The 22,804-nt window shown below is 38.3% G+C and overlaps 1 pseudogene; it reads left to right on the forward strand.

The window, feature by feature from the left end:
• Nucleotides 1-21,254, forward strand: part of LOC113047742 (uncharacterized) — a 66,514-nt pseudogene extending 45,260 nt beyond the window's left edge.
• The last annotated feature ends 1,550 nt before the right edge of the window (nucleotides 21,255-22,804 follow it).

Raw genomic sequence — 22,804 nt, forward strand, 5'->3', positions numbered from 1 at the left:
CAAATATAGAGAGGGGGGAGGCAAAAGAGAGCACTCAACAAAGTAACCACATTTAGGGATTAGAGGACGTGGGCAAAACCTCTCCACACAGAAATTCTGACAAAGCCAGATGGCAAGGAGTAAAAAAACAAACAACAAAAACAAAACTGAGAGCTGTTTCCAAAAAAAAAAAAACCTGTAAAAACTCTCAACTAAATCAAGACAGTCTGAGATCATCACCAAATTAACTCCACTCGACATGTAATGTAAATCACGGCTTCACAGGGCTTATTGCTTTTATAAAACACGGTTATTCCCTATACGTAGTAAGGTTTCACAGAATAAAAAGGAAGCAAATAAAGTGTAATGATATAAATAAAAAACGTGGAGCTTCTTCCACCAAAAAAAGTGAAGTTCCAAAAAGTGGTTGCCAAGCAACACACAGAAGTAAACAAAGGTGTATGTTTGTAGTGTAATTTACAACAGCTTCGAACGCGGCTCAACCAATCAGAACCAAGGAACAGAAACAATCCGTTTTATAATAGTGGCATAAAACACCAATTACTGAATACAGAGTGCACACCATATTCCATGTTTAAAAGTTAGTAGTCCGTATGATTTATTATTATTCTTATTTTTCAAGAAATTTATTATTATTATTATTCAGCTGGGATGAAAAAAAATATCAAAAGTGATTGTACAGTGATATTTATATTGTAACAAAATATTTCTATTTCAAATATATGCAAGAGAAATATTGGACTGGAGCAACTGCAGCTGAAAAATTCAGCTTTGCCATCACAGGAATAAATTACATTTTAGAATAGAAAACAGCTATTTTAAATTGCAATAATATTTCACAATATTGCTGTTTTAAAAGATTTTAATCAAATAAATGCAGACTTTGTGAGAAAAATAGATTTTTTACAAAAACATTAAAAATCTCTTACCAACCCAATAACATTATATATGTGTATTCTAAGCGAATGCTTTAGTTATGTTTCAGAGATCAACCAATAATTGGCAGACCCCCTGCAGTAGTAGTGCTGCATTTCATTTTTAGATGAATTACATCTATTTCTGTTATTTTACAGGAAGACTAATACATATGGTGAAAAGTACATGCGATACTTAATTGAAATGTATACTGATTTCATTTCAGTTTGCCGTAATCTACTGCTATCCTCTCATTATTTATTCCCTTCTCATTTTAGTTCAGAGTCTTTGAAATCCCTTGTTCTGCTGGCCTCATGCAGGTCTCATAAAGCCAGTTTGAGCACTCGGTGCACAAGAAGGATGGCCAGAAGCCTTGGTCTTTCTTCCCTGTGTATCTGCCATCATCTGGTCATCATTAAAGCTTCAGGGTTTACACAACACCCGCCCGACCGCTGGAACTAACCTGCGCACACAGGCAACTTACACATGTTTAAGAAGCAGGCGCACATGTACAGCACAGAAACACACACACACAGGCACACTGGTCAAGGTGACAGTATGTACAAGCGGAGTGTGCGCGCATCACACCAGAGAGCATAGGAGCAGGTGTTTGTTTAATGTGTATGCGGCAGAATTCACCCAGAAGTTCAAGGCTGTGGCCCTGTGATATGGACCGATGACTCTGTCCCTGCAGGAATAGCGGATACGTGCCGAGACTTATTGGCAGTGGGGGCCGGTATCTTGAATTTTGCGGATCAGTGTGCTAGCTTTGCCGTAGCATTCTCAACCGAATCGAATTACTTGAGCTGTAATCGAAAAACAAAAGCTGTAGCCTGCAAAAAGAATAGAATCTAATGCACTGTGTTTATTTGTGTGTGTTTGGGTTCGCTTATGTCTGTGGGGCCCTTTGCTTTCCAGTAGGATTGCATAACACTTTAGAGTCTCTTCATCTCTGAATGCATGAAAAAAAATAACTGCATAAAAAAGGGTAAAAAGTGTAAGGAGATCCATCTTATGTAACATGTGGATTCAAATCAGAGCTTGCATCCTATGTAAGTGTGTGTGATGTGTGACAACATTGGTGTCGACTGCACTTGTGTGTTTATCCCTCAAAGTTTGTGTGCGCGCGCGTTTATTAAGTGCTTTGCTCAGATGTCAAGGAAATTAGCATTAAAATGATTCAGCTGACAGTCTAACATTATATCTGACTGCAAAGTGCCCAAAATATGTACGCTTACAGCTGAAGAGAGTAGAAGAGTGAGGTAGAGAGAAAGAGAGGGAGAGGAAAATGAACAGCACACATCTAAAACCCAAGAGAAAGAAAACCTCTTTATAAAGTGGAGAGAAATGCAATGTGAAGGATCCTGGCTCGGAGAGAAAGTGGGGGGAGGGGTGGCTGACTTTAAACTTCAGAAATGGACCCACTGCAGAGACCATGGGCTGTGACATTGTGGAATGAGGAATAGGCGCTTGTGTGTTAACTGTATGCATATAGATTGAAATGAATGTGAGCGTCTGGACCGTTCAGGAATTAGCAGGAATAAATCCTTTGTAAATCTTATACTACCCACTACTTAACACAGCTAAACAAATTCTCAAAATATGCCCAGTTTGTCACATTAAAAGTACTCACTGTATATTATCATATCGTGAACATATGAGACGCCTGGACTATAACACATTAGTTTTATCCATTTTCTGCAGTTGATCAGTCATCGGTCTGAAAGTAATTAACAAATAACATAAATGCCATAAATAACCATTTCTTTTAAATTATTAAAAAGTTTAATTCTATAATATATCAGTTATAAAAATGGTTATATATGCTTCTATTCAACAAACGAATTCTATTTTTATATGTTGTTATTACACTACATATACAATACAAATTGTAGATGAAGCATAGCATAACACACTCTTATTCACACAGCAAGCGTCACTGCTTGAAATCATGTCAGTTACCCAAGCACAAGTTATCGTGCTTTACATATTTGTATGATAAGACACATTATGGGAGGCCAAAACTAGGTCAATGTTCCTCGGTTCCCCTTCTCAACTCCTGAGACGATGCCCATGTTTATTCTCTCTCTCATTGGATGAGTATTTTCAGAGTGAAAGGTCAGCAAGCACAGCATACCACCAGTCTTTCTTTCTCTCTCATTCTCTCCAACCTGACCAACTGTGGGTTTGAATGAGACCATGACTAATTGAAAGTAAAGCTATTAAATGTTGTTGTTTTTTTTCACACTGTAATTATGCTTAAAGAGGAGCGGTAAGAATAACGATCTTCAACCGATGTGCAAATCCAGCCTATTACAAACCATTGATCATTACAGATAAAAGAGAGGTGAATAACTTTGATAAAATGATAAAAGTCTTGTGATTTGAGCACTCAAGATGTTATTTTGTTATTCTGGCTGTTTTCTGCGGCTCATGTCACAGTCTGAAGAATTTCTGGACTTTTCAGGATTTGAAGCCTCTAGCATATCTTCACTGTATAAACAATGAGTGCCTGAGCATTTGAAGAGGACAGATACGGTTCAGAGTCCTGAATATCAATACAGATGACGTTCAGTAGTGTGGGCAGAGGCTTTTCATGGTTCGCAGCTAAATGTTTTAAAAAAATCTATTCTACTTTTCATGTAAAATATTCATCACTGCACAAGATCTAATCACAAACTAACTATACAATTCTAATTATTTCATTAAGCCAAAATTTAACAAATGTAAAAAGAGGTGCCCTACCAACAGAACAGGAGGTCCAACCAAAAAGCAGGTGTTGCACCTTTGTTCAAAATCTTTTGATCAAACCTAAATTTTCCACCCAGACTAATATTGGGTCCTAACAAGGTGTGATAGAACAAGTTTCCAGTTACAGGTACATTTTCTGTTCATACTGTGAGCAGGTTTCTGCATACATTTGCATTTATTCAGTTGTCTGATGCTTTTATCCAAATTACTTTTAATTAAAATAATACATGTGGAAGCGATTATTAAAACAATTTCCATTTATGCAAGCCCATAGTGAGAGCACAAAACTCCTTCAAAAATCCTTCAAGTTTTTGAGAATTGCAATGGATTTTGCTGTTCATGTGAAGGTTTGGAATGAACTTGAGTACTGAGTGACAGTGAATGTGGAGGTCTCAGAAAGTGTCCTTGTACTGCACTGTAACTGAACCACCAGACTTCATTTATTCACTGACCACAGGGGACGAGAAAGAGCTTAAGTGTTTAGGTAAAAAGGCTGTCCTGTATGCTACCATCAGCCTTCATTTTGATGCAGACATCTACCGGCAGTTTCATCAGATTGCTCCTGGTTAACAGTAAGAGAATAATTTAAGTTTAAATGTGTTGCAAAGTCTAATGCAGGGACCCTGTCGTTTAAAATCAACTGCAATAAAGTTTAGTCTTAACGTCACTCAGACACACCTGGTGGTAATTCACAAGTAAACCCAAAGACACTGATTAGCTGTTTCAGGCATGTTTGGTTCGAGCTGGATATAAATGCTGCAGGAAGGACAAATCTTAAAAAATGAAGAAAGAACGAACGGAAAGATGGATGGATGGTTTGAACAACAGCAGCTCTGTAGCTCTTGATTGAATGCATTTGGAAGTTCTTTTTTTATGAATACTAAATAGTGAGTACTGAGTAGAAACTGTTCCAAAGTAAATCGTCTTTTGGAAATTATATATATATATATACATAAATAACCTTCAACAGTCATAGTATGGGATTAAAGGAGACAAACCCATTTAGATTGATTTAATGAAGTATTTTGGGCTGCACGCATCCAAACACATGCTTGAAAATATACATGACGGCCGACTGCATCACTGCAGAGAAAACACAGATGAACCGTACATCAGGCCAACAGCTTGGACAGAGGCCTGTAAAGTTTAGGAAGAGCTGGGTTGCCATAAATGTACGTAATATGCAAAAAGAGAGAGCTGCTGTTATGTTAGGTGCAAAGGAGGAGAAAGCTTGTTCAGTTTGGAGTTGCAGTAAGGACATGCTGACATTTCCTTTAGATGTGCACTTTTTCAGAAGGCCCGCAGGGGAGACGGGGTTGCCCAAAATGACTGCCACCAAAGAGGGCAAAGCTGAAAGCTGACACTAACAACAGGAGACAGAGCAGGCGACGTGACGTAACCTATTACACTTTAATACCTGTCTAAAGCAATCTCCCTCTCCATCACACACACTCTCACACTTCAGCCCACAAGCTCAGATCATAGACTCCCTGTGTCTCCTTTGTGCGCGCACACGTATACGCACTGCGTCACAAATGCCCAGACTTACAGAGATTCATATACACACACACACACAAATTCTTTGCTGTCACAGCCTCAGAATATTTCATATCAGGTCTCACATAGTGAGTGTGTTGCTCAGGACAGAGTGTGTGTTATACAGGGTTGACTTGACTCATACACCGAGTGTTCAGCTGTGCACAGAGAGCCCTGGAGGATTACTGTACACAGGCAAGGATGAGGTTCTGTACGCACACATGCTGGGTAATCAATACTGCATACGAGTAAAGCTGTGTGCTCTAAATAATGAGGCATTTGTAAGTTGTGTTGGACTGAATAATTACTGAATGTAATACATTTAAAATGACACCAAACATTACTGTTTGCCTGGCTCAATACTAAACCACTTCCCTTCTGCCATATTAACAAAATAATCATCAATAATCTGAAGTATTGTGATTTGTAAGTAAATCTCACTTGTCAAAAACATGCATGGATCACATTTCCTGACAAGCATATAATTATAAATAGACTAAATAAAACCATTGTTAACAGAATAACTATATATTATTATAATATTTTATCAGTATATAATATCATTCTTATTGCCTTTAGTTTATGAAGATTATATATATATATATATATATATATATATATATATATATATATATATATATATATATATATACTTTTAAATTATTGAATCTTTATTTGAAACAGAAAAGTTTTGAAATTATGCATTAGTTTGAGTTTCATCTTGATTTAAACACATTGTAAAGAGAAGCAAACAATCCTGATCACATTGCTTCACCTTTCCCTTCTGTGTCATACCAAGGGCAGATGCACTGCAGTCTTTGGTTCCCCGAGACCTTTTCTCACTAATCCAGCAATTAACATGAATAAATTCATGATAAAAGAGAGGCCAAAGCAGACGTTGAAGATGCTGTTCTGCCTCGTAAGCATTCTGATTTCACCTGAAGGTCAGCAAGATCATTAGATCAACAGAGCTTTGATAAGCTAGCATTCTCACTCTCTCCATTTTCCCTTTTCACTTTTTTTTTTCTTTCAATGCTCTCAAACCCATATCTCATTCTCTCTCTTTTACTTGTTTTCTCTGTTTTCATTAAGCATTTCTAAAGGGTTTTCTACAGGGTTTAGATAACAGTCCCACTCAAGGCTTAATGTGATCAGAAGAGATCAACTGAGATGTTTTTTTGATTTGTTTGTGAGTTTCTTAAATTTTTCTGTACATAAATGTATTTTGCTCTAATAAACGGCAACATAAATAATGGTTACTAAAGCAACTAACAACCGCAAAGCAGGTGGAAAGAGAAAGAAATGAGGAATACATACTTGCACTATTCATTGTATTGACCATAAATTAGCAAATTGTGCATTAACACATTTTGAATATTTTTGTTTATTTATTTGCAAAATATGTTGCTAATAATAGTTGCATGTGCAGGCATTTAGCTCTCTCTCTCACACACACACACGCACATTGATGCCTCCATGCACTGAAGCAGAAAAAGTACAGGGTCGGTCAAGAGAAGACTAAGTTGGCATTAACGGTAAAATAAAAAAATAGCATTTTCATTGCTTAATGACCTCTTCTGCCCCCTGGTGTTCAAATAACATCTGACTGCTGGAGAGTCACTGAAGAGAGATTCTGTTTTAAGGAGAGATTCACATTTTTATTTTTTCATTCTTTTTTCACATTTTTAAAAGTATGTTGATTTCCATAAGAGCACTTATATGCAGAACATTCACATTCCATGTGTCCCAATTTAAATACATTTATTGGATAAATATATTACTTTGACCAAGTTCAAGCAAAACTCAATGACTTTGCCAATAGTGAAACCGAGAAAAGCATTGCATTTTTATTAAATTGATGTCAATTTTCAAGATTTTGTGTCCATTTTCTTTAAATCTGAGCATAGTTTAGCCAGACTCAAAGTCAAACCATTGTCTAAAAGACCAGATTCATAAGTGAATTTTATTAAATGTGCAGTTACTACGTTTTGCATACTGTAGCAGCACTGTGAGCAAGTTGGATTTCAGCTTTCTGCATCTCGCTAAACAAAGTCAGTATTTCAGGGGGGTATTTCCCCCCCCCCCCCCCCCCCAAAAAAAAATAAATAAAAAAAAACTCTTGTTTCTACTGTATCTAAGCAGCAGACGATGTTTGGAATAGACATCACTAATCTCTAACTTCAGTCCCCATCATAAATAAACACATTCTGCAGACAACAGCTAAAATGTGAAGTTGAAATTACACAGTTACCAAATGAGAAATAAATGCTGTATCATTATTTACTTGCCCTCATGTTAAACCAAACCCCTATGGCTATCTTTCTGAGCAGAATTCCTAAACAGCTTTCTTCCAAACAGTAAATGGGGATGAGAAAGCAACATTTAAGTAGTCCATGCTTATACGTTATATTCCAAGTCTTCTGAATCCTAATTGAGTGAGGAGTGAATTTTGGTCATGATTAAATGAAAATCTGGCCATGAAAATCTTGTAGTCTTGGTCACAGTTTGTTCTCACTTTACAGAAAAGAGCAACTGGGATATTCTTCTAAACATCTGCTTTTGGGTTCCACAGAAAGAAAAAAAAGAAGCTATCATACAGGATCTGGGTGGAGCTATTCCATAAATATCACTGAATGTCCTATTGTTGAGCTAACAAACCTTCAAATTCATGCAAATTAAAGCATTTCTTGAAGTAACTTAATAACGTTTACATTAAACCATAGTCAAGTAACCTGTTGCCTGAAACTTTAATTACTATTGTCAATGCAAAGAGTTCAAACTGCAGATTTGATTGACTAACACCAATCAAAACATTAAACTGAAATTAGAAGTTTGTCATTTTTCTGATCCTTCGCCTCATCATCACATTTCACAAGAGTTTGTTTTTGATATCTGCAGTTGTTCTCTTTTACCAGTAGATGGCAGTAAAGTTAAAAGAGAAGAACCTGCTGACACTGACTATAATGTATAAGGCAGTGGTTCTCAACCATGTTCCTGTGTAAATTGATTATTAAATTGTTTAATAAGGTTTTTTTACATAATTTCCATGACAGAGTTCAAAGATAAATCCTTCTTAATACTGGAGCTGCAAGATGGCCAGTTTCAAATGATTATTAAACCGCAAACACAAACTCTGCAAGAGATATTTCATTCTTCTTTGCTTCGTGATTTTTTTCACAATTCACTGATCATCGTAAAATAACCTTTTTATTATTAGAGTTAGTTTTTCCTAACGATAATGAGGACAAGACAAAATATGCATCATATGTATATAAAGTTTTATTTTATTTATTAATTTATATATGTTGTATGTGTCTGTGTGTGTGAAGGGGATTGGTGGTTCTGGTTGGGGGACATCCCAAGAGCTTTGTGGAACACTGGTTAAGAGTGGAGACTCGGCTAAAGAGGGAGAAACCCTGAGAGTTGATATGAGAGATGACCTGATGTTTGTCCTTGATGTATTTTAAAATAGAAAAAGGAAATATGAAAACTTATAAAAGATATAAAATAAAGCTGAATTTTACATACTCCCTATAGCTGTCTGAATGTACATGGTTGGTGATACACAGTGGAAATGATATTGAATTAGTTACGTTTTGACTGCATCTATCTAGATTTCAAACACACAGAGGTAATATTGTGCACTATATGCATTGAACAATAAGACATGTTTATTACATGATTGTAATTTAGCAAACTTTTACTGAAGAGGCTGTTGTCGGTTGCTAGAAAAAAAAGCAATAAAAAGAGCAAACAAATCAAAAGAGCTACTACAACAACTAGTACTACTAATAATAATAATAATAGTAATAATAATAATGTCTTAATTCTGAACGGTATTTGTATTGTTTTATAATTTACAAAAGAAAATGTATTTTCGTGAACCCGTTGCTTTCAAGTGTGCTCTATATATATATATATATATATATATATATATATATATATATATATATATATGTGTGTGTGTGTGTGTGTGTGTGTGTGTGTGTGTGTGTGTGTGCGTGTGTGTATATGCATATATATTTCTACAGATTACACATAAAGTCTTAAATATTCAAATACCTTTTCCCGACATGCAACATTGTACTTCAACCATCTGCAAAGTTGAAAACAAAATCTGTTAGCAGAGCAACAGAATATAAAATCATCACAGAGAAGCAAATGTCAACTGCTTGATTGTTTATTGTTAGAAAAAAAATGCAAGTACTATATATTACGACCAGTTCTAAAGCAACTATAAGGCGTAAATATATTAAGGTTTAATAAACATAAACGTCAAGATTTTCTGTAAAGCATGCTTTGAAAGTGTGTACTGTGAAAATCATACATATAAATGTGACAGATTTCGGTTCTCCTTCCCCAAAATAAATACATTTAAACAATCACATTTTCAGACCATACCACTTAATGCACCTCTAGGACCTGAGATAGAGAAGATTCCTCTCCTGAAGCCCTCTCTGCAGTTACCAGCACTCAAAATCCTTCTCCACCTTAACAGCCCTTCAGACTCATCTGATCAGATGTCTCTTCCGCATTATCAAACCCACATTAGAGCAGCCATTCACATTATTGCAAACTGTTGTTCATAGACCTCAAATTTCCTTAAAAGCTAGTTTTTATATTTCACTTTGCACTGAATTAATGAATTTCACTTTTGCAGTGGAATGAACCATTAGTTTTTCAGTTTTTCCATCTAATCACTAATCAATCCACAGCCACACACACTCAATTCAAACATGATTGTTCAGACTCGTTTTTAAGTCTTTTCTGTAGTCTTGACTCATGAGCAGTGACACAGACCATAAGACTAAAGCGCCTGTGCAGCTCTTCAGCTCTCCGTTATTTTATTGCAGCTTCTGTCAGCATCAACACGTACACACAGTGAAAGATATCATTTCAAAAAGGGAGTGGCCAATGCATTTAATTAATGAATTAATGCTTCGTGTGGAACAAATGGTTGATCATGCATGGGCAGAACACAGCGCTCAAGTGCAACCTGCTTCGTTTCTGTCACGGACAAACAGATTTTATATCTGATTAGAGCGAATCCACAGCGATATCATTATGTATGCGTTACAATGGAGCAGCTGTCCAAAACAATGAATGAACGAATGGCTGGATGAATGAAAATGGAGTAAGTGAATGGCTGCGTTCTGTCTATACAACACTCAGTCGATGATGGTTGCAGATATGGAAAATAATGTAATGGTGATCAAACCATTGCAAACCCGATACAAATTTCAATATCAAGTGTTTGCTTGCGGGGAAAATGCGTTTAATCAACATACATATAGCAATATTAGCATCACCATTTCCTTTGTTTCTATTTAGTTCGCTTTCTTCAGTATAGAGCTCCCCAGACAGATGACTGCTCGCGCTCGGCGCTTTCTATTTTTGTCCTCGTGGCGCTGTTTCTGCTCTTACTACCATTTTTCGATTGCGGGCGGGAATAAAACAAACCCTCTCCTCTGCTCTGTCCCTCACTTTGATATTTATGCAACCTTGCCTGCTCCTTAAAATAGTCGTAAAGTCGTGCATGCTCGTGCGCCACTCGTCCTTGAGAGCTTTAACGCTCTGAAGAAGAAAAAGAGGAAGGAGAAAAAGAGGAGGAAGAATAATAAAAAGAAGACGACAATGTAGGGGGAGGGAGCGAATCAGAATATTATGGATTGATACAAATAGTCGCTCGCGCCAACCCTCAGCCAGAGTTGAATTAATGTGTTACTATTTTTGGAACGCCTGTGTTTCCAGGGGAAACCTAATGACGCAATGACGTCAATGCAGGTCAGCAGCAGACTGGAGGAATTGAGCGCTTCCATTAGATTTTGCAGTATTTTCCAGAAACGCGGAAAGGACAAAATGGATTAGTTTAAAATGTACTAAAAACACCAGTATGCAATTTGAAAGCATTAAAGATCAACGCGAGAGGAGCGCATTCGCATTTATTGGAATTATTATTATAAAAACCAAAAGGGGAAAAAAAGAGATCTCGTCTTCCTTGAAGCATTGCTCACACGGTAAGTCTGGCATATATTTTCTTTTAACGCTCACGGATCCGCGTTGACTTGTCTCGTCTTCTTTAATGGGGCTTGGTAGAAGCATTGGTAATGTATTTCTGACTTTCTGACAGACGGTCTGATGCGTGTTCTGTCTTCATCTGTGAACTCAACACATGGAGAAAACACCCTGTTTCAGATGGTCTCTGTGGAGCGGGTAGGTGAGCAGCGGTTATAAGCGCCTATAAACGAGCTATAACGCGCGTGCTTCGCCCTGCATCCATTTGCGCGCTTTTAAAGCCCTTTTAATGCCATTACAACTGTTGAAACGTGCATCATTCCGTAGTGCAGACATATTCTTGCAAGGAATAACTTGAAATTACTTTAAATATTTTATTTTGTTTTTTCAAATGCCGACTCGTGACTGAATATTTGGCTTTAACTTCGTGGTGTGGAACAGCCGACTATACAGTGCAAACGCACAACATTTTAAAATAGCTTTTAAAAAAGCTAAAGGTGTGGGCCAGTGGCATGTATAGAATTTCAATAATTAGACAGCTATATCTACTTCCATAAGCACGATTTATGTCCAATACTACACCGGGGTGGCGCAAAAGCATTAGCAACAAGTACTAGAAGCATTATACATAGTGGACTAAATGTAACCATTGAAACCTTTTTACAAATATTAATGGGAATAAAACACCCTCGCATTAAAATTGAATATTACACACATGCACACACCCCTAAAAAAAACTACACTCAAATGATAGGAGAATGGGGGTTCTTGAAAGGGACATCCAATTAAAATAATAATAACAATAATTGTATTATTCATATTTGAATGTTCAATTCTATGTTCCAGATTACAAGCACCTGTCTGTATCACCACTGTGACAAAACCCCCTTCTTTCCCCATCTCTTCCTCAAACTGTGGGTGTGTACAGCACAGGGCGTTCACCGCGGCGGGTGGGTTTCAGCACCGTGGACAGCAGCCCGTTCAGCACAATGGACAGCTCCCGTTTAATTAACACGCCTCTTTCAATCAACCCGAATACACCACATTGGCGCTTCCAGCACGTTTGTCTCCGCGTTTCTCCATACACACGTATGTAGTGTTTTATCTCCCAGTGATGGTCATTTACACACAAGACACGATATATGTGGACATGGAAACAAATACGGTTTAAAATAATTGTACTTCTTAGATACAGGCCTAGTAGATACTTAGATATAGACCAAAAGTCGTTAAAGGAATCGTCGCAATCAGAGAAAGAGAGGAGAGCGCGCATGGGAGGGCGAGACTTTCACACATATGACGCATTTAGTGAGGTAAACCTAACGGATGCCTACGTCATCTACTCCGCTGGACCCCAACCATCTTTGGCCCGGGTAACAAATAGACGCAGAACACAATGCTGTTAAAGGATCGGATTAAAAGGTGTTTCACACCCGGCACCTGACGGTCTCAGAGTGCATTTTGTTAGAATTACACAGGTGAAATTTTATTTGAACTTGCGCAAACGAAAAAAAATATATTTAAAAAATGACAGTGACGCATATGGGCTCCAGAAATTGCTTTCTCACACTTTGCGCGAGAACGAGCCGTGTAGTTGGTTAAAACGGACTAACCTGTCACGCGTTAAGTTGGCTGCACATCATAGAAACAAACATTATCGTCAATTTTCGTAGGAAAGAGCTTTTGCGCCACAAGTGTTCAAAAGAACACAAGAAACAGTCAAACAATGATGCTCGTTGTGTGTAATTGAATCATTTATATTGTGTAATTGTACTAGTTTAAATCTTGGTTTCGAGACATTCCTTGGACTGATAAATGTGTGTATGTGTCTTAATGTGTTTTTATATATATATAAATATCTTCTTAATGAAAGAAGGATGACATTCACATTTCAGTCTCTCTCCCTCTCTTTCTCTGTTCAGATACACGAAGCTGATTTCCAGGTCCCCGTCTTGTCCTTTTCAGGTCTTTTTGCGGTCTGGGCTTGCTGTTCCTTGAACCAGTAGCCAGGAAGCCCTTACCCCAAAAAGTATCTGCAGAGGACCAAAACATCCTAACTGAGATATCAAGCTCTCAAAATCTCCATCAAACCCCAGACTACTAAAAAAAGAAAAGTGTTCTTTTGCATAGCACTCTCATAAATGTTATGTTTTTCATTTAGTTAAACAAACAGTTTGGTCATCTAAGAATTTACGTATAATAGCAAATTAACCATAAAGAGTTCTAAAACAACCATACACCTCCTAGTACAACATTTCACATAGATCCAGTGACACACAATGTGTGGTAAATTTACACAGACCTTTTACACTTTAATATAATTTGACTTCCTATGTCTAAAAATAAACTCAAATCCTGTCTCAAATCAAGTAAAAGCACAGTAGGTGGAGGAGAACTGAAACAAAACCTACATTTACATCTGCGCAGAAATTAAGGCACAGCCCTCACCACACATGTGACGCACAAGATGAACCGTGACAATGCACTTAGCAACCTCAGTCTGAAAGCAAGTGGATCATAACTTTTACTTCTTGGCCTGAATAACTGGTACTGCTGAATTAGATTCAATTAATATATAATAATTGAAACCTGAATGGAGAGATTTTGCATAAAGGAATCATATAGGGATGCCAATAATTGTTTATGAAAAAATGCTTTATGATAACATGTACTCTTTACATAATTTCACAGCAGTTTACTTTAATATTATTAATGTACTTTTAATAAATTAACGTTGAATGTTAAAATTGTAGACTGAATGAAATGTCCGTTTTGAATTTCATACCTGAGGTAAATGAAATGTAAAACAAATAAATGGGGGGGGGGTATCAATCTTAAAAAGTTTAATATATTTAATAGACCATTCCACCAATATTGATTTATATTGTAATAACGCAGTTGATTAAACATATGACAGTCTATGCATTAATATACACAGTATGTGACTATTTATAGGTTACATTTTAGTGTTTGTCGGTTTATGCAAACACACAAAAAAAGCATATAAAATCTTGAGAAGATTAAAAAGTCAATTTTAAATTCATTTTGTCTGTTCTCAAGTATAAAGAAAAATAGAAGAACTGATCACATTGTCAATTACTCTAAACTTAAAATAAAAGAGTATTTCAGTACTTCAGTCAACCCGATAGACTGTGATTCTTTTAATGCATTAACACGATAAAGAAAAGTACTGAAACGTAGAGAAACATATAGAAGAATTTTAAATGGGTCATAAAGACTGTATATGAATGGCAACCATACTCCCTTTTGGTGCTTATAACAGCCGTAAGAAATGAGAGTTGGGTATTCATCCAGGTCCATGGGCATTTTGCTATTGTGCTTTCTGGCCCAGAGCATTTATCCCCATAACTTCCTGCCCATTCACTGGGACACCAGCTGAGTGCTTTGGTCATGTGACTCCACTGTCCACAGGCTTTTCCGTTGTCTCCATTCTTCTGTGGGAGATTGTGCTCTTTAGAAAAAAGGGAGACCATATGCTTGACAGTTAAAAATAAATAAGGTATAAGGTATATATTATATAAGGTATAAATGGAGTATTAAGAATAAATAAGGTTTGTGCAAACTAAGATTCAATAAATATCATTAAATCAGGTCTCTGTTTAAAAGCCTAACTCCTAAAGACAAGGTTTACAATATTACATCAAACTGATAGCTTAGAGAATGCAATCAGATTATTTCAAGTATTTCCCATCCATCCATCCCTCTCTCACTCATTTCTTTTTCTTTTATACATAATCCCTCCTGTACTAATAGCAATGTGACCCTCATATTTGAGACAGGGTTAGTCCCTTTGAATTATGATCCAAAAACATGGCCCACAATTTGTGTCACCATTTAGCCTTGGGAAATGGAGCAGTGCTCTGCCGATGTCATCAGCATGGGACGTACTGTTGTGGAACCACTTTTTGGGTCTCAGTGTTGTAACCAAGCTAGTGAAATCACTACTGTAGGTGCTGTTAGGAGTGAAAGAGTTCTGGTTTTCAAATGTTTCCATTTAATTGATTATTTAATTAACAGCATTTTGTTAGAAACAATTTACCCAGCCTTGTAATTAAAACTTGGAAGTATGGTGTATTTTCAGAGTTGTGTGATTTTTTTATTTTTTTTCCTGCATCCGTATCTCTGTCTAACTGTTTCAAGTACACTTTTGACTTTTTAAAAGAGAATTTATGAAATTAAATTAGTATGACATAAAAGAATAATAATTTTAATAAAACATATACGAGAGATGTTCTGTTATAACACCGGTTCTTGATATAAATAAATCATTACTATGTGTGCTTATACAGATGACCATAACACTGTCATTGCATTGTTGTATACCTTTTTTTTTTTTTTTAATTCTCAGCTGAAACAAAAGCTGAATGAAAAAAATGCAAATGAATGGCAAGCGACACTTCATTCAAGAGTGATGCAAAACGAATGTAAAGTGATGACTTTGCAGGCACAAGGAAAGCAGCTATCGACTGTTAACTGTGATTTTTTTTTTTTTTTTAATCAATGTGCAATTTTTTATAAAATCATTTAAGCACAGCCCTATAAGAAGCAAGGGAGTATTGCGAGAGGTCCGTACAGTAGGGAGTGTATGGAGAGGAATCTGTAATTCAGGCAATAAATACTTTGACAAGAAGCAATCAGTTAAACTGGGACATCAATAGAATAATGCAGAGGTTGCATCCTCACTTTCTTCTACTCTCTACAATAAAAGGTACAACGCTGTCACTTAGGTGATACCATAAGGTACAAAAGCTCTTTGTCTATATCTTTGTACTGTATTTACCCCTAAATGGAACATATTAGTGCCTTGAATTTACATGTTAGTACCCAAAGTATTAGTAATTTTTGAAAGGTTGACTAGTTTTTTTGTTTTCTTAGAGTGTATGAACAAAAATGGAGAGACAATTCAATCTAATCTACATTTTCTTTTATGTGAGGGAGTATTCTTTCTGTCTTGTTCAGCTATTGTTTCATCTCTTCACCGGTTTATGTTTTCCCTGATCTTCTGGTTTCTCTGCTGTATTTGAAAGCTGGCTCAGTGAAGCCTTCTACAGGTCAAACTGAGCAATGCACTCACGAGCTCAGTCCAAGAGAAAGACCGCGGGACTGTCTCTCCTTTTGCATCAAGCGAAAGCTTCTCTCTTCTCATTAAACAGTGAGGTTTTTTTTTTTTTAAATGAGCCAACTGCACTGTAAAAACATTTTTAAAATTTTCAAATGAATCAAAACCATTAAAGTACATTTATAAGTATTTAAAATACAATTCAATTTCGTGTTTATTTAAATGTGTCCCTTGCCATTTCTTCTTCTTTGACATGTAGTCTCAATTAAAAAAAAATTAAAAAATGTTTCTACACCATTTTTTTCAGATTATAAAAGAAGAAAAGAAAAGTGTTGTGTGTGTACAGAGAGAGTGTGTGTTTGGTCTAAATCTAACTTTAAAAAGAAACTAAATTTAATTTGTATGGCATTTTACTTGTATAGCTTTTCATACCTCAGTTACATATCTACAGAAAAAATAAAAACATATAAATAAGTTTTTACCTGTCACAGATAGAGTCACAGGAAAATGTGTGTAACCACTTGTATTTCTACAGAAACGTAACTTCTACATAATATTTAAACTGATCTGAAAACTGAATCACAAAAACAGACAAGTAGCATGGCAACAGTTATATAGTTTTGACCTTTTATGTATGTATTTTGATTAAATGTTTTTTGCCTCTGTACCTATTCTCTAGCAATGTTGTGCTGACATATTTGACACATGCTATGAAATCAGTACATGCTGTCTTTCTATGAGCGTGTGTTTAGGGATTGCAGGTTGCATCCTTCATGCACACGTATCCCATGAAAACATAGGTGTCCATATTTGGAAAGATTTACTGAACATATCCTGCCTCCATCGTGCAGCACATGATTTCCAGATAGGACCCTCCTTCACTCCCCACCCCCAGCAGTACGTCAGTTTTGAAAGTTTGGTTGGGACAAAAGCAGGCTGGAACGCAGTCTAAAAGATCAGTGTGGGCTAAAGCCACAGATTTGCACAAAAGGAAATTACAGAGAAATATTTATTTGTGTCTACCAATTAATCATAAACAGATGGAAGATACCCGTATCCAAGTTAACTGAGCAAGATGAGATTTTCGATTTCTAAAGAAACAAAATCACATGATCCACAAGACCACATGATTTATGAAAACCAAATGCCACATTCTCATGAATTATGCCACCATTTTTCCCTAATGACATAATGAACATTTCTGGTGTTCAAAAACACTCAGGAGGAGGAGGAAACATGCATCAGTGAATTTTATGTGAATACCTTTCTAATGATTGCCTTTGCTTTAATTTCATCTCATTAAAGCATATCTAACAGACTGTTAAATACAGGAAATTGCTGTTTTTCCCACTGTTTTTGCTGGCTCATGCACTGATGTGTTATTTGCACAGTAATGTAACCAAAGGAAGCTGTGACAGATGATTTAAATCCTCAGGCTTTTATGAATGATGCTATAAAACTGTATCAGTCTTCTGAACTGCAGTCAGATTGGATATCTGGGATTAAGCTCTAACCTCTGACAGTAAACTGAGAAAAAGGACAGGAAGTGAATATGCGTCACAAAAGAAAAAAGAAAAACAAGCAGAGCTTTTATGAACTGTCAGTTTACGGGAAGAGCACATTACCATCAGTCATTCAGTGCTGTCAAATGTCAGTTAAATATTACAATACGTACTCCACCAGTCAAAATTAAATCCACATCAACTCTTTTTTTTTATTATTATTATTACTGTTTTCCATATTTTAGAATAATAGAATTTACTATGAAATGAGTGGAGTGGCAGCATGGGAGTAATGTAGCATCCAAAGAATCATCTAAATAAATAAATAAAATTAGTTTTTGTAAATAAATCAATTTGTCTATATTTGTATACACATCAATATTTTTTAAGATACATTAATTAGTTTGAATATATTTGACTGCATTTGTGTGTTTCACATTCAGTGGTTCCATCTCTCTCACATTACTGGATCTCAGTGTAGCGTGCGCTAATGTGTGATCAAACTGACAGTGTCTGAGAGAATAGAGGGGCCAACTGGACTACCAGTAAGTGAAAACAAAAGGTCAAAGCTGGGTTTGAAATCCTCATTATCGCACACACAGACTCTAAAAGCACAGGGCATGCATTTTTCAGTCCAGCATGAGCTCACAGCAATTCATGAATGTTTTACGAGGTGGCTAATTTATATGAATTTGTACGACCCCAAATTAATACGATTTGTGCTAAATTCCAGCAATCACCGAATGTTCCCCTAACGTTCCCTCATGGTTCCCATTTGGTTAATTTTTGGGAACCAAACAAGAACATTCAAGGAACGTTCCCTGTATGTTATTTTTAGGTTTAATTTGATAACCTTAGGAGAATGTTCTGGGAACGTTCCCTGTAGGTTATATTTTTATAATTTTAAGGGAACGTTCCGAGTAGGTTCCCAGAACGTTCCCCTAACCTTAATGGAACGTTCTATTTGCGTTAATAAAATTTTCCTGGATAACCAATAGGGAACGTTCTGGTAACGTTCTGGGAACGTAAAATTGTTAGCTGGGATCATACGTATCATACGTACAAACTCCGCTCCAGGGCCCAGTGGAGTACCTTACAAGGTTTATAAGAACTGTCCAAGACTACTCCACAGACTCTGGAAGATCCTGAAGGTGATTTGGAGGAGGGGAAGGGTAGCAGACCAGTGGAGACAGGCAGAGGGTGTTTGGATCCCGAAGGAAGAGAAGTCTCAGAAAATCGATCAGTTCCAGACCATCTCACTGCTGAGTGTTGAAGGAAAGATCTTCTTCAGCCTCATTTCCAGGCGACTGACAGACTACCTCCTGAAGAATTCCTATATAGATACATCAGTCCAGAAGGGAGGAACCCCAGGGGTATCTGGATGTCTGGAGCATACAGGCTTGGTCACTCAGCTTATCAGGGAAGCCAGAGAGAACAAGGGGGACCTGGCTGTGCTGTGGCTGGACCTCGCAAATGCCTATGGATCCATACCCCATAAACTGGTCGAAGAGGCACTGAACCGGCATCACACCCCGAAGAAGTTCAGAGACCTCATCCTGGACTACTATGCCAACTTCCATCTGAGACTCTCCTCCGGAACAACAACCTCAGACTGGCACAAGCTTGAGAAGGGGATCATCACTGGCTGTACAATCTCAGTCATCCTTTTTGCCCTCGCCATGAACATGCTGGTGAAATCTGCAGAAATGCAGTGTAAGGGGCCCCTCTCTAAGTCTGGAGTTAGACAGCCACCCATCCGAGCCTTCATGGATGACCTGACAGTGACCACAACATCTGTCCCAGGCTGCAGGTGGATCCTGAATGGCCTTCAGGAGCTGATGTCCTGGGCTCGCATGAACTTCAAGCCGGCAAAGTCAATGTCCCTCGTGCTGAAGAAAGGGAAGGTTACTGACAAGTTCCACTTCTCACTTGGCACCACCAAGATACCATCACTGATGGAGGAACCTGTGAAGAGCCTGGGGAAGGTGTTCAATTGCAGCCTGCGAGACGCAGCTTCCACAAAAGCGACCAACCAAGACCTGGAGACCTGGCTGGCCGTGGTGGACAAGTCTGGCCTTCCTGGCAAGTTCAAGGCCTGGATTTACCAGCACGGTATCCTCCCTCGGATCCTATGGCCCCTCCTGGTGTATGAAGTCCCCATTTCAACGGTGGAAGGTTTTGAGATGAGGATCAGCAGGTTTCTGTGCAGGTGGCTGGGACTGCCTCGAAGCCTGAGCAGCATCGCTCTATATGGGCAGAACAACAAGCTGAAGCTTCCCATGAGCAGCCTGAGCGAGGAGGTCATGGTGACGCGGTCCAGGGAGGTCCTACAGTATCGGGATTCCAGTGATCCAAAGGTTGCCCAGGCTGGGATTAAGGTCAGGACAGGGCGGAAGTGGAGGGCTACCGTGGCAGTGGATGACGCGGAGTCAAGGCTACGGCAAAAGGTGTTGGTGGGCTCAGTGGCACAGGGGAGAGCTGGCCTGGGCAGCAGAAGAACTCCTTGCTATGACAAGGTGGAAGGGAAAGAGAGGAGGTCTCTGATTCTGAGGTGCGTGCAGGAGTTGAGGAGAAGCGAGCTTGCCAGATGGCTGGGATGCGGCAACAGGGCGCCTGGATAAGATGGGAGCAAACAGTGGAGCGCAAAGTCACATGGACTGAGCTTTGGAAGGCTGAACCCTACAGGATAAAATTCCTGATCCAGGCGGTCTATGACGTGTTGCTAAGTCCATCCAACCTCTTCTCCTGGGGAAAGGTGGAGACACCAGCATGCCCCCTCTGCCAGAAGAGAGGAACGTTGGAACACATCCTGAGCTGCTGTCCAAAAGCCCTGGGTGAAGGGCGTTACCGCTGGCGGCATGACCAGGTCCTAAAAGCCGTAGCGGATTCTATCTGCAGTGGAATTAGCCACAGCAAGAGCCTCCGCCCAGTGAAGACCACAGCTTTTGTCAGAGCTGGGGAGAAGTCAACACCAGCTGCCCGGGGCACCTCCTCTGGCCTGTTGGCAACGGCGCGTGACTGGGAGCTGTCAGTTGATCTGGGCAAGCAGCTGAAGTTCCCTGAGGCAGTTGCCATAACAACATTAAAGCCAGATGTTGTGCTTACTTCAGAGGCCTCCAAGCAGGTAATTCTCTTGGAGCTCACAGTGCCTTGGGAGGACCGTATGGAGGAGGCCAATGAAAGAAAGAGGGCAAAGTATTCCCAGCTTGTGGAGGATTGCCGGAGCAATGGGTGGCGGGCAATATGCCAACCCGTCGAAGTGGGATGTCGAGGGTTTGTGGGCCAATCCCTTTGCAGGGCCTACAAAATGCTTGGCATCACAGGGGCGAGCCAGCGAAGGGACATCAAGTTGGCCACTGATGCTGCAAAAGTAGCATCAAGGTGGCTGTGGATCAGGAGAGGAGAGGCATGGCGTGTAGGGTAGTAGCGCTACCTGGACATAAGCTGGGACCTGATCACCCCGGCTGGGTTGCCTGGGGGAGGGGGTCTGATTGTTGAAAGACCCGAAACCCCCCGTGATCCTAGGTTACATCACTGATGACATGTCCAGGTGCACCAGACGGTGTATCTAAAATCTTGATACTCCAAAAGAGGACACAACTAGAAATCAGTGGTTAAGCTGTATTTACAACACTGTTTCAGAACAGTTCAACCCAAATATTCAGATGTGTGCAGTTCATTTTATAGAGGACTGTTACTGATCCTGGGAGAGAAGGCTACAATGCCAGCTGTTCTGACTCACAGTCTATAAGTACGTGTACATAGTTAAAGGATTTGCCACTGGTGATCAAATGCCAGTTTTGAACAGTGTAGAGCAGCACTTTTTTTGTGCAAATGCAGACATGGTTTTATGTTTACTAGGCACGAAACAACATGTAAAAAGACAATTTAAGTCATTATAATCATTAAATATGTCCCCACTGGATGCAACAAATAGCTCATTTGTACTGGGTTTTATGTGTCACCAGTGTTCTGACTGGGACACGGCATGACAGTAAGACAACGAGCTTTGTGAAAATCTACGCGTTTCAGAAAGGTGGAGAATAGAGAAGAAACAATAATGTACATTATGTAGAAAATAATGTGTCTTTTGAACCTTAAACCACATAAACACATTTCATTACACAAAATAATGTTCTTTTTAGCAACATCATATGATATGACCCTTTCAAGATTGCAACTACAGGAAATTGAGTTGTAAATATCTACCGTATAGTCTGTGCTCATCCTTAGAAAAACATGACAACTTTCAACCAACATTTAGCAAAAGCAATAAATGTGAAGCCAGTGAAATCCAAAGCACGTAATTTCCAGGAACGAACACTGAAAGCCTTAGGGAATTACATCACTGACACACATACACTCATTCACGCATACACTCATTCACACACACACACACACACAAGTGAAAGTATTCACACACAGATGAGAGACAGGAAACACGCATGAGCATGAACACACTGTTCAAAGAAACTCAAGAATGTAAGAGTATTCCAGCCTGTAAACCAGTTTCATCCAGAGAATTCATAAATAAGTATAAAGTGTTAATAAAAAGTGTAATCTTGTCTGCATCTGAAAGCTATGTATGATTGTCACATCCTATCTACTGAGATACCTTTATTTAAATATATAGTAGATGTGTCCTTTGCTATCTATGATATCCCATTATCCTTTGCGTTCAATTCTGTGACAGTAAAAATAAAATAGCATTTAAAAGTTATGGTTGGTGGTCATTTTATGTGCATATGTATGTTACTGCTGTCAACTTCTGATTTCATTTCTACCAAAGAAATTAGACTGAAAGATCAGGAAAGACGAGAAAGACCATTAGACTGTTATGCAGTTTTCGGATGCAACCTTTCTTATTGTCCATTTTTACAACACAAGGAAATCACAAGGCCTAGTTTTTCCTCAAGCACTGCAGATTCATTTGAAGTACAGTACTGCATGTTTTAACTAATAACACTTTTACATAAATACCAAGAATAATAAGATGGGAGATTTT

This window comes from Carassius auratus, chromosome 29 (assembly GCF_003368295.1).
Source record: "Carassius auratus strain Wakin chromosome 29, ASM336829v1, whole genome shotgun sequence".
In the NCBI taxonomy this organism is placed as follows: domain Eukaryota; kingdom Metazoa; phylum Chordata; class Actinopteri; order Cypriniformes; family Cyprinidae; genus Carassius; species Carassius auratus.